The sequence below is a fragment of the Sus scrofa genome, chromosome X (genome assembly GCF_000003025.6).
Source record: "Sus scrofa isolate TJ Tabasco breed Duroc chromosome X, Sscrofa11.1, whole genome shotgun sequence".
In the NCBI taxonomy this organism is placed as follows: Eukaryota; Metazoa; Chordata; class Mammalia; order Artiodactyla; family Suidae; genus Sus; species Sus scrofa.
Genome location: NC_010461.5, coordinates 59,717,642 through 59,735,309, shown reverse-complemented (window position 1 = coordinate 59,735,309; position 17,668 = coordinate 59,717,642).

The window sequence follows — 17,668 nt, the reverse complement described above, 5'->3', positions numbered from 1 at the left end:
TCCTCTTGGAGTTGTCATCTTTTTACTTGTGACCATTCTGGTGGGTGGTTTGCTTCCCTTTTTACGTACTAAAAATATATTCTATCTTCAAGATCCAGCTCAAATGTCACCTTTTGGATAAGCTTTCCTTATATTAGAGTTATAAATGTTTCCTTAGAATTCTCATAGCACTTTGCACTCAATTATATTTCACTTTTATTGGGCATCTATTTTTACCTCTTACTGGATTAAACTATTTGTTAGGGCAACTACATGTTTGTTCCATGGGCCTATCTCTTTGTAATTACCTCTCTTACTAGGCCAGGAGCTCTTTGAGGACAGAAACCAACTCGTTTAATTCTGTACACCCTCCTATACTCACTGTCCCCACACAGAGTGACAAGCACATAGTAGACACTCAGTAAACATTTGTGGGGATTTTTTGTTTGGGTTTTGGACTTTTTTTCCTTTTCAGATGCCCTGCACATGGAGTTCCCGGGCCAGGGATCGGATCCCTGCCTGTACGCCGCACTGTAGCAACCGCGGATCCTTAAACCCACTGTACCAGGCAGAAGATTGAACCTTCATTCTGGCACTGCAGAGAAGTCTCCAATCCCATTGTGCCACAGCAGGAACGCCAACATTTGTTGAATTAAATGCATGTTATTGAATACATGACATATGTTACTTTGGATCTATACAGGTCTCAGCAAGTGGTTGATATTGTTGAATTAATACTAAAATAGATTTTGTATGAGAAGATTAAATCAAGTTATTGAGAGCTCTTCCAGAGCCCTGAGGCTCAGATCTAGATCTTGGACTCAGTTGCCTAGGTCGAAAGGACAGGATCTATTTTTCTTAAGACCTTGCCATTCTCCTAGAATATCACGTCCATGGAAGCAGGGATTTTTATCTTCAGTATCTAGAAGAGTGCCTAACACATAGTAGATGTTTAATAATTGATTGTCAAGTGAATGAATGATAAAGTCAACAAAGTGGCCTGAGCCTCCACCCTCTATCTCATCCTGCCCTGATGTTTAAAAGTCTGTGTTAGGAGTTCCCGTCATGGCTTAGCAATAACCAGCCTCACTAGTATCCATGAGTATGTGGGCTCAATCCCTGGCCTCGCTCAATGAGTTAAGGATTTGGTGCTGTGATCTGCGGTGTACATCGCAGACACGGCTCGGATCCCACGTTGCTGTGACTGTGGAGTAGGCTAGCAGCTCAGGCTCCAATTCTACTCCTAGGCTGGGAACTTCCATTGCTGCAGGTACAGCCCTAAAACGCAAAAGAAATAAAGAAAATGCTGTATTAGTGGCTGCTTCCTCCAAGTGATGCTCTTTCAAAATACCAGTCCCCAAAGAGAGAGATGACTCATTTAACCTTTGACATATGCATTGTGATTGGCTCTTCACAAAGCGTTTTCATATCCAGTGTCCCCTTTGATCTATACAGCAGTTTTCTGAAGTAAACAGGTCAGGGATTATCATGCCTACTTTGCAAAGAGGAAATTGAGGCTCAGAAGATGAAATTATTTTGCTCCAAGTTATACAACTAGTAAGTGAAAAAGTCAAGACTTGAACCAGATTTTCTTATCTCCATCCAGAAATTTCCCCACCACAAAAGGATTTATCAGATTAGTGAGGGATGGGGTATTTGGGATCCCTGGGGATGTGAATGGAGTCAGAAGGAAGCAGGGAGAAAACCGCAAACAGGGAAAAGGATCCTGAAGGGAGAGATGGAGAGGGACAGTTGAAGATGAGTCTGGTGCTATGGTTGGTCTGTCCCTCTCCCTACCCATTGCCTCAGGAGCCCTGGTTTTAGCGGGGTGGCCAAGCCTGGTACTTATATCAATAGCCCTTCCTCAGGGCAAACACTTTCCTGGCTGTGAGAAAATCCAACCCAGGGGGGTACTTGTGAAAGAAACAATGTTTCAGACCCTCTTGCTATTAAAGAATTTAGTTTTAGGGGTTTGGAGATTTTGGAGGGTATTTGGGGAAGCCAAGCTGATGTTAAAGTAGTCCTCCAGGCCCTGCCAGCCTGTCAGCAACAAAATCCCTATGTCCAGATTTCTGGGGAAGCACCACATGTGTGAAGGGGGTGGGATTCCCAGCTTCTCATCCAACTAGGGAAAGCCAAATAGAGCTACCAGAATCAGACACTACTAATCAGTTACAGACCCATTTCCAACACTTCCTTTTTGAAATGTTCCATGAACAAGGTGGGCAGGGGAAGAGATTGGGAGGAGCCACAGTCTGGCATGCAGTACTTTTGGAGTTGAGTTTCTGGTCTAGTTCATTCCCATTTGGAAGGTGGGTTCTGTATTTGCAAATGATATGAAGGAATAAAGGAAAAGAAGGGATATTGGTGACAAATGTCAGTGGTATGAAAAAAAAAAGGCAAGAATCTATGGCCATGGCCCTGCAACTCCAGACTCTGAAGGGTATTTAGCCTATCATTCCTCATGGTCAAAAGGAGAGAAAATCAAACCTTTGGACTAGAGCTGCTGAACTTGTGTAGGAAAGGGCTTGTGCTCACTCTCCTCCCTTCCCCACTTCCACTGAGCCTTTTTCTGTGCTCTTGCAGCGCCCTGTGCCCCCATTCCAGCAGTCTAATCAACTGTTTACTGAGTTGTTTCACCCACTGAAATGTCAGCTCCTTTTTGCATGCTCATGCACATGATAAGTACTCTATAATTTCATGTTGTATGTATGTGCAAATGAGACCAGGCTTTGGACTCCACAGGCACTTGATCCAGAGAGACATGGGAAATCATTGTACCCCACACTTTTCTTGGCCCTCCTGAGTCACAAGTTCTATATCAGTCCCAATTCAGTAAGCAAATAATATTTTTTCTTCTTCCTTTGCTTCCTTCTTCCCTTCATTCCTATGGGAGAGTCTGGATAGTTGAGGGGCTTCTTCTTTTTTTTTTTTTGCCTTTTTGCCTTTTCTAGGGCCGCTTCTGCGGCATGTGGAGATTCCCAGGTCAGGGGTCTAATCAGAGCTGTAGCCACCAGCCTATGCCAGAGCCACAGCAACACAGAATCCAAGCCGCGTCTGCAACCTACACCACAGCTCACAGCATCGGTAGATCCTCAACCCACTGAGCAAGGCCAGGGATTGAACCCGCAACCTCATAGTTCCTAGTTGGATTTGTTAACCACTGCGCCACAATGGGAGCTCCTTGAGGGGCTTCTTAATGCCCTTGGAATATGTGTGATACAGTGAAATGAACAAAGGATCAGGAGTCAGTACACTTGGGTTTAAGTTCCAGCTCTGTCACTGTCACTGAGTAACCTTGGGTAAGTCCCTTACCCTGTCTAGGTCTTTTAGTGTCTTTACCTGACAGTAGAATGAACTAGGATGAGTACTTTCCCAACTGCACTCTTTAATGCCATAAGGTGTCATTTTCCAAAGGGTAATATAAGGACATGAGACAATTTTAGGTGCTACCAGAAACAAATCTTAAATTTCAATAGTTTGGGATATATTTTAATATGAATTAGAAAAAATATGGCTAGGACATTAAATCTGTGATATTATATAGGATGAGGTTGAATTTATTTTTAAGAAGTGAGTTAATTTAAAAAACATATTAAATAAATATTATAACATTGGCTAGCAGATACAGTAAAAATTATGTAGGTGCTCAGAATAGGACCGAAAGTTGGACCATACTGCCTTAGAATTCTGAGGCATCTCTTCAGGCCAAGGTTGAACCCAGGGCCTCCCATTGTCAACCATCACCACTACCCCTTTAACCAAAAGAGCTGTATCTTTACTTTGAAGAAAGAAAAAACAAAAACAAATCCCAAACTCCCCAACTCTGGCCTAGGTAATCCCCAAGGGCCCCTCAGTGCTGACATTCTAAGATTAAATCACAACAGCCAGACTTGGATGTTCTCCTGGCCCAAAGAGTAACTTGATGATTATGTCTGAATCACATGATTTGAAAAGCTGCCCACTTTCCTGCAGTGCACTTCAGGCTCCAGGGCAAAGTTATGGGAAGAAATTTGGAAGCTGACATTCAAAATTAGTTGGGGGGTGGGGGGTGGAGTGTGGGGGTGGGGTGGGCAGAGTAGCGATAGTAACGTCTCTAAAGTCCAGCTGCCCTCTGGTGGCTATAGTATAGGCATCACTGTGAATAGACAAGGAGTTCTTTTGGCCTGGTTTGGCATCCATTCAAAGCAGATGGTTCCAGGGCACAGTGGTTCTCAACAAGTCTCAGACATTGTGGAGGAGGTCATGTGGGAGTGGTGGAGTAGGGGTGAACTTAAGAAGTCTTTATAGCTGTGGCTGTTACACCTGAGAAGCCCTAGAGCAGAATGATAGAAAAAAGGCTCAATAAACCCTGGGCCTAACCCAACATTCAGTCCAGTTTGCCTGACTCCCAAGTCTATCTTAAGAAGGGGCTATTAGTGTTTGAACAAGCTCATCTTCCCATTCTGACAAGTAGTCTCAGAAGCAGCCTCCCAATCACAGAACCTCTTGCTTACCTCTGCAGCACCAAGAGAATACTGGGAAGGATTTAATACCTTGCCCCATAATTTCCATCAATTCTCATGCATCCATGATATTAACAACTGCTGTTTTCTCAAATATATTCAATGTGCTTTGCAAATATAGCTTAAAGAAAAGTTCTGTAGTCCACTCCTCTAACCAGTCCCCTTTGCAACCCTTAAAAACTGCCTATTTGAAACTCTGGAGCCACTTCAGCCCTTGGACTGCATGTAGCATTCATAACTATTTATTTTGGCAAGCAGAGCATAGCATTTTAAAAATTAGGGTAGACCTGTCACTGAAAATTATGAAATAAGGAACTACAGGTATACAGCCCTCCCAAAAGGCAACTAATAAGCTAGAAAAACTGTCAGAATTAGCTTTGAAAAACTGAAATCCAGACAAAAACTTACAAAGGGGCTTTTAACACCAAAACTTGGTGAAGAAAGGTGTTGCCTTGTAGTAAGAGAGTGCTTTGGTGTTTTAAGTCATTCAGTTACCATCCCATTCTCCAGATTGGCAGTAGCTGTGAGGACAGTAGCTGGCACAACTGGTGCAGGTTGCTAGTGTCAAAGGGAGCCATACGGATCTTACTCTTAAAAAACTGTGTTATGGGTTTCAACCTGCCTAGAGGTTCCCTCAAGAACTGGTACAAAGTTTCTCTTTGTTTTGCTTGACTCTAAGTGTCCACAGGGGTCAGGTGGCCTCCCAGGAGGCTGTTGCCAGAAGCCTTTTGTTTAAAGACAAAGGTATTGACCACAGCAGCCCGGGGCAGGGGACCATGTTTGAGACAGCAATAGACAGAGCTAGAAGCCAGGGAAGGAAGAGACTGGGCAGGAGATATGTGTGAGAATAAGGACTATTAAAAGGACTTTTATGTATACCAGGAAATAAAAAACTCAAGTGCATAACCAGGACAGGACTCTAAGCTTTCACCTCTGGCTGGTCTTCAGGCTTGACACATGTAGGAAGTGGAAGATAAGGCAGAGTTGTAAATGACCCAACTAAGCATTGAAGGAGTGCCCCAACACAGTACTAATAGGCAGAAATGAGAGAGCATTTTTTCCTATAACAGATACACAAAAAATAAAGAGAAAGGAATATAAACATAAAACTAAAGAAAGTCATAAAACCCCAAGGGAAGAGAATAAGAGAAGAAAGAAACAGAGAAGAACTACAAAAACAACCAAAAAAACAATTAACAAAATAGCAATAAGTACATACCTATCCATAATTACTTTAAATGTAGACAGACTAAATGCTCAAATAAAAAAACATAGGGTGGCTAAATGGATTAAAAAAACAAAAAACAGGGAGTTTCCATTGTGGCTCAGTGGTTAGCGAATCCGACTAAGAACCATGAGGTTGCAGGTTCAATCCCTGGTTTTGCTCAGTGGGTTGAGGATAGGGCATTGCCATGAGCTGTGGTGTAGGTTGCAGACGTGGCTCTGATCCCACGTTGCTGTGGCTCTGGTGTAGGCTGGCGGCTACAGCTCCGATGCGACCCCTAGCCTGGGAACCTCCATATGCCGCAGAAGTGGCCCTAGAAAAGGCAAAAAAAAAAAAAAACAAAAAAACAAACAAAACAAAAAAAAAAAAAAACAAAGACAAGACCCTTGTACATACATTTTGGATCTAAAGCCATTATAGAGGAGTGGATAAAAAATATGTGAGATACACACACACACACACACACACACAAACACACACACAATGGAATGTTACACATCCATAAAAAGCGATATATTACCATTTAGAACAACATGGATGGACCTAGAGGGTATTATACTAAGTTAAATAAGTCAGACAGAGAAAGACAAATGATTTATGATTTCATTTATATGTGGAATATAAAAAAATGAAACAAAAGAAAAAGCAAAACAAAATTTAAAAAGATTCACAGACACAGAGAACAAACTGGTGGAAACTAGAGGGGAGGGGCCTTGGGGGTTATGTGAAGTAGGGTGAAGGAGATGAAGAGGTACAAACTTTGGGTTATAAATTAAATTAATCAAAGGGATATAATGTACAGCATAGGGAACATTGTCAATAATATTACAATATTGGAGTTCCTATCATGGCTCAGCAGAAACGGTTCTAACTGGCATCCATGAGGACAGGTTTGATCCCTGACCTCGCTCAGTAGGTTAAGGATTCCGTGTTGCTGTGAGCTTTGATGTAGGTCAAAGATGCGGCTTGGATCTGGCATTGCTGTTGCTGTGGCATAGGCCAGCAGCTACAGCTCTGAATTGACCCCTAGACTGGGAACTTCTACATGCTGTAGGTGTGGACCTAAAAAGATAACAATAATAATAATAATAATAATATTGCAATGTCTTTGTAAGGTGAGAGATGGTTACCAGATTTATCATGGTAATCAACTCTCAATGTATATAAATGTTGAATCACTATGTTGTATACCTGAAACTAATACAATATTGTATGTAAACTATACCTCAATTAAAAAAGAAAAAGATACAAGAAAAACCACTAAATTTTTCTTAAAAAGAATAATTGACATGCTAGAAAAATAGAGAAAACAGAATCACACAAATGCTCAGTTAAAATCACTGAAGGCTGAAGTTCCTGTTGTGGTGCAGCAGAAATGAATCCAACTAGTATTCATGAGGATGCAGGTTTGATCCCTAGCCTCACTCAGTGGGTCAGGGATCTGGCATTGCCATGGGCTATGGTGTAGATCACAGACACAGAGGGTATTAGTATAATACCCTCTAGGTCCATCCATGTTGTTCTAAATGGTAATATATCGCTTTTTATGGATGTGTAACATTCCATTGTGTGTGTGTGTGTGTGTGTGTGTGTGTGTGTATCTCGCATATTTTTTATCCACTCCTCTATAATGGCTTTAGATCCCACATTGCTGTGTGTGTTGCATTTGCCAGCAGCTGTAGCTCCAATTCAACCACAAGCCTGGGAACTTCCATATGCCATGGGTGTAGCCCTAAAAAGCAAAAAAAAAAAAAAAAAAAAAAAATCACCATAGGCAGAAAAAAGAGTGTAAGACAAAAGTAGAAGAAAATAACAAGGACAACAAATAGTAACTAATATGGTAGATATTATACAACTATATCAATAATCTCTTTGATCATCATGTCAGTGGTCTAAATATAATAATTAAAAGACAGACTGCCAGAGTGTATAAAAAAATAAGACCCAACTATATGTTGTCTAAAAGAAATCTATTTAAAATATAAAGGCATAGATAAATTTAAAATTAATTTATCTAAATTAAAGAGATGGAGAAATATAGCCCATAATAACACTCAGAGGGGAAAAAAAAAGCTGATATAGCTATTCAATGTCAGACAAAGCAAACTTCAGATCAAGAAACATTGTTAGGGATAAAGAGGGGCATTACATAATAATAAAGGAATCAATTCTCTGAGAAGAAATAAGAATTCTTAATGTGTATATGCCTAACAATAGAATATCAAAATATAAGAGGAAAAAATTTATAGAACCACAAAAATAAATAGATTAATGCACTATTATAGTTGAAAACATTAACACTTTTCTATCATAATGTAAAGATCCAGCAGACAGAAAATCTGTAAGGGTATAGTTGAATTCAACAATACCACCAGTCAAATGGGTCTGATTGACATATATAGATTACTTCATTCAAAAGTAGCAGAATAAGCATCCTTCTCAAGCTCACATGGAATATTCACTAAGATAAACCAAATTGTGGAACATAAAACACAACTTAAAAAACTTAACTTAAAAGAATAGAAGTCATGTAATGTCTGCTCTCAGACCACGATGGAATTAAACTAGAAATCAATAACAAAAAGATAGGTGTAAAATACCAAAATATTCAGAGATTTAAAAATATATGTCTACCTAAATAGACATTTTTCAAAAGAAGACATACAGATGGCCAATAGGCACATGAAAAGATTCTCAATATCATTAATTATTAAAGAAATGCAAAAGAAAACCACAATGAGGTATCACCTCACACCAGTCAGAATGGCCATCATCAAAAAGTCTACAAATAATAAATGACAGACAGGGTGTGGAGCAAAGATAACCTTCCCACACTGTTGGTGGGAATGTAAATTGGTATAACCACTGTGGAAAACGGTATGAGGTACCTCAGAAAATTAAATATAGAACTACCATACGACCCAGATATACCACTCTTGGGCATATATCTGGACAAAACTTCCCTTGAAAAAGATGTTCATTGCAGCACTATTCACAATAGCCAAGACATAGAAACAACTTAAATACCCATTGACAGATGAATGGATTAAGAAGAGGTGGTATATATACACAGTGGAATCCTACTCAGCCATCAAAAAGAACAAAATAATGCCATTTGCAGCAACATGAATAGAACTAGAGACTCTCATCCTGAGTGAAGTAAGTCAGAAAGAGAAAGACAAATACCAAGTGATATCACTTATATCTGGAATTTAATATATGGCACAAAAGAACCTTTCCACAGAAAAGAACATCATGGACGTGGAGAACAGACTTGTGATTGCCAAGGGGGAGGGGGAGGGAGTGGAATGGACTGGGAGTTTGGGGTTAGTAGATGCAAACTATCACATTGGAGTGGATAAACAATGAGATCATGCTTCATAGCACAGGGAACTATATCTAGTCACTTGTGATGGAACATGATGGAGGATAATGTGAGAAAAAGAATGTGTATATATATACATATACATATACACACACACTTGTGTGTGTGTGTGTGTGTGTGTGTGTGTGATTGGGTCGCTTTGCTGTACAGTAGAAAATTGACAGAACACTGTAAACCAACTTTGATGGAAAAAATAAAAATCATTTTAAAACAAATTTTGGCTATGCCATTAAAAAATAAAAATTAAAAATAAATAAATAAAAAACAAAAAGATACTAATTCTGTATAATCTCTTCCAGAAGATAAAGCAAAAATAATAATTACTAACACATTCTATGAGGCTAGCACTAACCTAATACCAAAACAAGGCGAAGACAGCACAAGAAAACCCCTCAATATATAAAGCAACCTCTAAAAGAAGGGAGAAATAGATAGCAACACAATAGTAGAATTAAATACCAATCTATCTTAAACTCTTCCCAAAAATTGAAGAGGAAAGAAAACTCCCAAACTCATTTTACAGGGTCAGCATTACCTTGATATGTGTAAGAGAATATATATATATATGTGTGTGTGTGTGTGTGTATATATATATGCATCTGCCCCTGTTTCTAGGCACAGAGCTCCCGAAACCCTCATCATTTCCTAAGTGATAAGAGCACTAGGAGTATCTTTTGTTTTAGTATTTGGTTTTTGACACAGGTCTCCTTTAGCCATTGTAATTTTTTAGGTGATAGTAGTGCCTTTTGTTCTAACAAGGCCACTCTGTGTGAGCTCATGGATTGCTCTTAGATGAGGACTGGTCACCAGAAAGACAAGGCTATGACTACCCAAAGCAATCTACAGATTCAAGACAATTTTTGTTTGTTTGTTTTTTAATCACTTTAAGGCTGCACCCCAGGCTAGGCGTTGAATTGGAGCTGCATCTGCTGGCCTACACCACAGCCACAGCCATGCCATTCTCTTGAAAAGGGAGAAGGGATGAAAATAGAATTAATGACTGATCATATTTATGTGATAAACCCCCATAAAGTTCCAAAAGTAAAGGTTCAGAGGGTTTCCAGGTTGATGGATACATGGGGGTGCTGAGAGAATGGCACCAGGAGGAGGCATGGAAGCTCCACACCTCTTCCCCATATCTTTCCCAATGCATCTCTTCCATCTGGCTGTTGCTGGGTTATAGTCTTTAATAAAAAGCCAGTCATCTAGGCAAGTAAAATGTTTCTCTGAGTTCTGCAAGCCACTATTGAACACAAGAATGGGGTCATCAGAACCCCTAATCTATAGCAGGTTGATCAGAAGCACATGTGATAACCTGGTCTTGCAACTGACACCTTAAAGTGAGAGCAGGGCTTGTAGTACTGAACCCTTAACCTGTGGAATCTGATGCAATTTCCAGGTAGATAGTATCATAATTAAGTTTAATTCTTGGACACCCTGCTGTTGTCCAAGAATTGCTTAGTAGTGAGGGGGAAAAACCTCCACACATTTGGTGACCAGAAGTGAAGTGTTTTCTGTGATTAGTAAAGGACATTCACAAGAAAGAAAGGAAAACTCTCAAGAAAGCAAAGTGCTACATAAGGTCTTTCCCTACACAGAAAGTGGAAGACTGAGGTTTTTCCATACAACATCAAAGTCAGACACCACAAGAAGAAAAAAATTACAAATCAATATCTCTGATGAATATGGAGGCAAAAATTCTCAACAAAATATTAGCAACCTGAATTCAACAAAACATTAATAATATACACCATGATCAAATGGGACTTATCAGTGGGATGCAGGATGGTTGACATATAAAAGCAAATGAATTTGATACACTGTATTAATAGATAAAAGTCATGCAATCATATCAATAGATGCAGAAAATTGACAAAATTCAACATCCTCTCATGATAAAAATCCTCAAAAAAATGAGCATAGAAGAACGGACCTCAACATAATAAAGTCTATATATGGCAAACCCACAGCCAACATAATATTCAATGGTGAAGGGTTGAAAGCTTTTCCTCTAAGATTGGGAATGAGAAAAGCATACCCATTCTCATCACTCCCATTCTATAGTACTAGAAGTCCTAGCTAGAGCAATCAGTCAAGAAAAAGAAATAAAAGGCACCCAAATAGGAAAAGCAGAAATAAAATTGTCTTTGTTTACAGATGATATGATCTTATAAATAGAAAATCCTAAACTTTCTAAGTAAAAGAAAAAGTTCCATTCACAATAGGAACCCAAACAATAAAATATTTAGGAATAAATTAATCAGGGATGTGAAAGACTGGTATATTTAAATTTCTGATGAAAGAGATTGAAGAAGACACAAATAAAAAGACATTCAGTGTTCATGGATCAGAACTATTATTTTAGGAGTTCCTGTCGTGGTGCAGTGGTTAATGAATCCGACTAGGAACCTTGAGGTTGGGGGTTCAATCCCTGCCCTTGCTCAGTGGGTTAAGGATCAGGCGTTGCCGTGAGCTGTGGTGTAGGTTGCAGACGCGGCTCGGATCCTGCGTTGCTGTGCCTCTGGCGTAGGCTGGCAGCTACAGCTCCGATTGGACCCCTAGCCTGGGAACCTCCATATGCTGCAGGAGCGGCCCAAAGAAATAGCAAAAAGACAAAAAAAAAAAAAAAAAAAGAACTATTATTTTAAAAATATCCATACTACTCAAAGCCATCTATAGATTCATCTGTAGAATTCCAATGTCATTTTTCATAGTAATAGGAAAAATTTGTATGGAGCTACAAAATACCTCAAATAGCCAAAGTAATCTTGAGAAAGAAGAACAAAATATCATACTTTCTGCTTTCAAAATACACGACAAAACTATAGTAATCAAAATAGTATGGTACAGACATAAAATTGGACACATATACCAATGGAACAGAATTGAGAGCCTAGAAATAAACCCAAGCATATATTCAGTCAACTAATATTTGACAAGGAAGCCAATAATACTCAATGGGGGATAGGATAGTCTCTTTAATAAATGGATACAAAAGAATGAAATTGGATACCTATCTTACACTATTCACAGGGGAATGCAAATTAAGGCTAAAAGAAATATCACTACACATGTATCAGAATGAGTAAAATAAGTCTCAATAAATTTTAAAAGATTCAAGTCATACAAAGTATATCTTCTGACCTCAATGAATTAATTAATCTAGAAATAAATAACAAAAGATTCTTGGAAAATCCCCAAATATTTGCAATTAAATAACACACTTCTGAGTGACCCAAATATCAAAGAAGTCAAAAGGGAAATTAGAGTGTATTTTACATTGAATGAAAATTAAAAAATGACATATCAAAATTTGTGGGATGCCACTAAAGCAGTAATTCTTGGAGGAAATTTCATAGCACTAAAGGTCTATATTAGAAAATAAGAAAGATCTTTATTCAACAGCCTCAGTATCCACATTAAGAAACTAGGAAGAGCAAATTCAACCCAAAGTAAGTGAAAGAAAGGAAATAATAATGATTGAGTGAAAATCAATGAAACAGAAATCAGGACAACAATGGAGAAAATCAATTTTTAAAATTGAACTTATATTTAATAACCTTCCCACAAAGAAAATTCCAGGCCTAGATGAATCCACAGGAAAATTCTAACAATAATTTAAGAAAATAATTATAAAAGTCCTATATAAATGTCAAGAATTTTTCGAGCATTTAAACATTTGTTATGATTTTTATTTAATTAAATTGCTTCAAACAACTTAAACTGCCATTACAGATTCAGGGTCTGACTGTTGTGAACCTTTAAAACTCGTTAGCCAGTACATGAACCATGCTTGAGATTTTAGGTATCTCCAGAGAAACAGAGCAAATAGGACATATATACATGCACACACTTTCATATGTGTGTGTATATATATATGTGTGTGTGTGTGTGTAAAATCTCAAATATATATCAATATATGAAAAGTACATAAGTATATATAAAATATGACCTTTTATGAAAAATTGGCTCGTGCAATTATGGAGGCTGAAAAGTCCCAAGATCCACAGTCTACAAGCAGAGACCGAGGAAAGTTGATGGTGTAATTAAGTTTGAGTCTGGAGGTCTGAGAACCAGGGGAGCCCGGTCCAAGGGCGGAAGACCAATATCCCAGCTCTGTAGTCAGCTAAATCTCCTTTCTTCTACCTTTTGTTCTATTCAGGCCCTTAACTGATTGGATGGTGTCCCCCAACATTGAAGTGTCCACGAATCATTACAAATGCCAACGTTAAATGGAAACGTCATCACAGACACACCCAAAATGTATAATCCGGGCACTCAATGGCCCAGTAGAGTTTACACAAAATTAACCTTTAAATGAACTATGTTTTATTTTTCCCACTGTACAGCATGATGTGTTGAGGGAAATAACAATAAACAATAAATTAAAATTAATTAATTATCAGAGAGAGGACAAGATGGCGGAGGAGTAGGGAGACACGCTCGCTCTCTCCCACAAACACAACAAAAAAAGCACATCTACAGAATAAATGACTCGCACAGAACAGCAACCAATCGCTGGCAGAGGAACCTAAACTCCAATAACGGCAAGAAGTTCGTGACATTACTGGGCAGAACGGGAGAAAAGAGGAGAGTGAGAGAAGGTGAATCCGAGCGGGACGGGCACTCCTGAAAGGGAACTGCAGAGGAGAAAGTGTTCCCACACCCTGGAAAGTCACCTACTGGGGGAAAGATCAAACAAACCGGAGAAATCTCCAGATGCAGAGAAGAGTGTAGCAGTAAGTTGGAGTACGGAAAAGCCGATCAAGAACCCAACAGACCATCTGAACTACGGGCACAGTCACCAAAAATTGAGACACATGGGTGGGGGCTGGGCACCGAGACCTCGCCTCCTAAGGTTAGTCCCCGAGAAAGGGCCGGGGGACGCCTGGGTGGGGGCTGGGCACCGAGACCTCGGCCCAGGAGGTTAGTCCCCGGGCTGGGGGGGCGGGGCAGAGCGGAAACTGCTTGGGAGGTCTAGAAACCATTTGATGGGGAAGAGACTGCCTGGGAGACTAGAAAACCAAGCTGTCGCAGAGGAAGGGAACAATACTCTAGGGGTGGGGAAGTGGAAAGCCTCATCAGAGGGAACCTGGGAGAAGAGCCTGGTCTGTGCCCATGCTGGGGAGGGGAGAGAAGAAGGGGTGGGTCCCCATAGAATACCCCCCACGCCACAGCAAGCTTACAGGCCCGCTAGCTAGCAGAAAGCTGTGCTTCCCAGTGCATCCCCTCCCCCCACCCCGCCACACCCTACGCTCTCACAGACCTGGGGCTGCCTGCCATCCAGGAGGGCTGGCCTCAACAATTTCCTGAAGCCTACCACTGCAGGGGCTGTCCCTGCACAGGCCTGCTTGCCCTTTGGAGGGGCTACACTTCCGCAGAGCAGCACCAAACACCACCAGCCCCCGAGAAAAGGCCTGCAGCCCAGAAAAGCTAGAACAAGCCTAGCCAGGCCGTGAATAGATCTGCCTAATTCTCGGACGGTTTTTCTGAGTTGGGCTGCCCCAGGGAGGAGCCTCTTGGGTCTCCAACGGCCCTGCTACCCGCCCAAGCCCCCAGGGGGTGCTGAGACCTAGTGGACCAGCTGCATAGGACTGCCAGCTCAGCCAGAACCCCCTGCAGCCCAGAAAAGCTGCAACAAGCCTGGCTGAGTCAGGAAAAGATCTCAGACGGTTTTTCTGAGTCGGGCTGCCCCAGGGAGGAGCATCTTGGGTCTCCAACGGCCCTGCTACCCGCCCAAGCCCCCAGGGGGTGCTGAGACCTAGTGGACCAGCTGCATAGGACTGCCAGCTCCAGGAAGGACCCCCTGCAGCCCAGAAAAGCTGCAACAAGCCTGGCCGAATCGGGAAAAGATCTCAGACGGTCTTTCTGAATCGGGCTGCCCTGGGGAGGAGCCTCTTGAGTCTCCAAGGGCCCTGCTACCCGCCCAAGCCCCCAGGGGGTGCCCCACCCCCACGGAATAGCTGCTAAGCACCACCAGCCCCCTGGAAGAGCCCCTGCAGCCCAGAAAAGCTGCAACAAACTCGGCCAGACTGTGAAAAGATCCGCTACATTCTCAGGCTGTCCTTCTGAGTTGGGCTGCCCTAGGGAAGAGCCTCTTAGGTTCTCAGCGACCCAGATAGCTGATCCAGCCCCCAGGGGGTGCTGCACTCCTGAGGAACAGCTGTCCAACACCGCCAACCCCCTGCAAGAACCCCACAGCCTAAAAACACCAGAGCAAGCTCTGCATGACCAAGTGAAATCGGCTACCATCGTGGTGTGGACCTCCCAGTACTGTCTGCCCTGAGGAAGTCCGCCTTTGCTTCAAAGAAACACTGTTAGCCCCATCAACACTCCAGAAAAGCCACACTGCCTCAAAAAAGATTGACCAACAACGCTGGCCCTCAGGAAATATTCCACGGCAGTGACAAGGCAAACACTGCCCGATAAAGGAGAGTACAACTCCCTCAGGAGAAAGAAGACAACAAGCAAGATGAAGAAGCTGAGAAACCACCCCAGTCAAACCAACAGGAGAACTCACCTAAAACAGTCAACAATGAAACAGATCTCTGCAGTCAGACAGACCTGGAGTTCAAAAGAGAAATAGTGAAAATACTGAAGGAATTAAGAGAAGATAGGAACAGTAATGCAGATACCCTCAGAAAGGAACTAGAAAATATAAGGAGGAGCCAAGAAAAACTAGAACATTCATTTGCAGAGATGCAAACTGAACTAGGGGCAGTAAAAACCAGAATGAATAATGCAGAAGAACGAATCAGTGATATGGAAGATAGAATAATGGAAATCACTCCATCCAGTCAACAGACAGAAAACCGAATCAAAAAACTGGAAAGCAATATAAGAGACCTATGGGATAATATAAAGCGGGCCAATCTATGCATAATAGGAATTCCAGAAGGAGTAGAGAAAGATAAGGGAATGGAAAATATATTTGAAGAAATTATCGCTGGAAACTTCCCAAAACTAAAGGATACTGGGTTCAAGATACAAGAAGCACAGAGGGCCCCAAACAAACTGAACCCAAACAGACCCATACCAAGACACATCATAATAAAAATGGCAAAAGTTAGTGATAAAGAGAGGATCCTAAAGGCAGCAAGAGAAAAGCAGAATGTTACCTGCAAGGGAACCCCCATAAGAATATCAGCTGATTTCTCTACAGAAACACTACAGGCCAGGAGGGAATGGCAAGAGATATTTAAAGTGCTAAAAGGAAAAAATATGCAACCTAGAATACTCTATCCAGCAAGAATATCATTTAAAATAGAAGGGGAAATAAAAATTTTTCCCAACAAACAAAAACTTAAAGAATACAGCAACACAAAACCCAGGTTCAAGGAAATATTGAAAGGGCTTCTCTAAACCAAAAAGAAAGGAAGGAAAGGGAAGAAAAAAGAAAAGGAAAAAAAAAAGAAGAAGAAGAGGAAGAACTAGGACTGAGGAAACCACAATCAGAGAGCAGTCACTCAAATAAGCCAGCATACATATTTAATCATGACATGCTTCAAACAAAATAAAATTAAAAAGAAAAAAATAAAAAAGAGTCATCAAAACCATAAAATGTGGGCAAGGGATGTTAGGAAGGAAATAACCCTTTTTGTTTATATGTATGTCTCTCTTCTTAATTTTAATATCGTAATGAAGTGTTTGAACTTACAGGACCATCAGGCTAAAACACACAATTATGGGAAGGGGTTAGCATACTTAAAAAACAGGGCAACCACAAGCCAAAACCAAATATTGCATTTGCAAAAAATGAAAAAAAAAATACACTCAAGCAGATAATAACAGGAGACCATCCAACCAAAAAAAAAAAAAAAAAAAAGAAAGAAAGTAAGGAAGAATGGAGAACCATAGAATCAACTGGAACACAAGGTTCAAATGGCAATAAATAATCATCTATCAATTATCACCTTAAATGTCAATGGACTGAATGCCCCAATCAAAAGACACACAGTGGCTGAGTGGATAAAAAGGCAAAAACCTTCAATATGCTGCCTACAAGAAACTCACCTTAGGACAAAAGATACATATAGATTGAAAGTGAAAGGCTGGGGAAAAATATTTCACGCCAATAGACATGACAGAAAAGCAGGAGTCGCAACGCTCATATCAGACAAAATAGACTTTAAAACAAAAGACATAAAGAGAGACAAAGAAGGACACTACTTAATGATTAAGGGATCCATCCAAGGAGAGGATGTGGCTATCATCAACATATATGCCCCAAATATAGGAGCACCCAGATACATACAACAAATATTAACAGACATAAAGGGAGATATTGATGAGAATACAATCATAGTAGGAGACCTAAACACCCCCCTCACATCAATGGACAGATCCTCTAGACAGAAAACCAATAAAGCAACAGAGATCCTAAAGGAAACAATAGAAAAGTTAGACTTAATTGATATCTTCAAGACACTACATCCAAAAAAAGCAGAATACACATTCTTCTCAAATGCTCATGGAACATTCTCAAGAATCGACCACATATTGGGACACAAAGTGAATCTCAATAAATTTAGGAGCATAGAAATTATCTCAAGTATCTTCTCTGACCACAATGCC